We start from the raw sequence: 665 nt of genomic DNA, 5'->3' as shown, positions 1-665 counted from the left end.
CTTACATCCTTATCACTGATCTAGCGTTATTTAATAGGTAAAAGTAATATATTGGGATATTTGCTTTAATCTATCCTATCACATTATATGTGTGATTACTTCAAGGATGGGAGGAAGGATGCATTTTTTAGCATTCAAAAAGGATTCTGAGATGCCATGTCATCCTGTTATAAAGGGAGTTGAAAAGGATGCTGCATGTAACTGAAGTTGACTTTTACCTTTGTTTTGAATGCTGTTCCCATCAAGGCCACAATGGCTAACCACTATTTAAACATTGTCTCCATTTTATTAAAATGTTGATATTTTTTTGTTGTAATGGCACTAACTGAATACACTTATGGTGCTTTCAAGACATCTGGGAACTCTGAAAAAAATTGGTCAAATCATGACGTCAGTGATCTTCGGCTCGGAAAGTCAGAGCTCTAGAAAGGTGCCAGAGTTCCCAACTTGGAAGTCCGAGTTGGATGACTTAAAAGATTTCTCCCAGTCAGAGCTTGTTTTTTTCAGAGTTCCCGGTTGTCTTGAACACACTGAAGTCGGAGATTTCTGAGTTCCCAGTTGTTTTGAACACGGCATTAAGAGACACTAATCTATCATATTATTTTGTGTGCTGTCCGACAGGGTTGACGATTGTCAATACAGTGTTGTGCTTTTGGTAACAGGTT

Source organism: Oncorhynchus mykiss, chromosome 4, assembly GCF_057628025.1.
Source record: "Oncorhynchus mykiss isolate SJ-2025 chromosome 4, ASM5762802v1, whole genome shotgun sequence".
Lineage (NCBI taxonomy): Eukaryota > Metazoa > Chordata > Actinopteri > Salmoniformes > Salmonidae > Oncorhynchus > Oncorhynchus mykiss.
The sequence above is the reverse complement of the archived record's forward strand: the minus strand, read 5'-3'. Positions refer to the sequence as shown.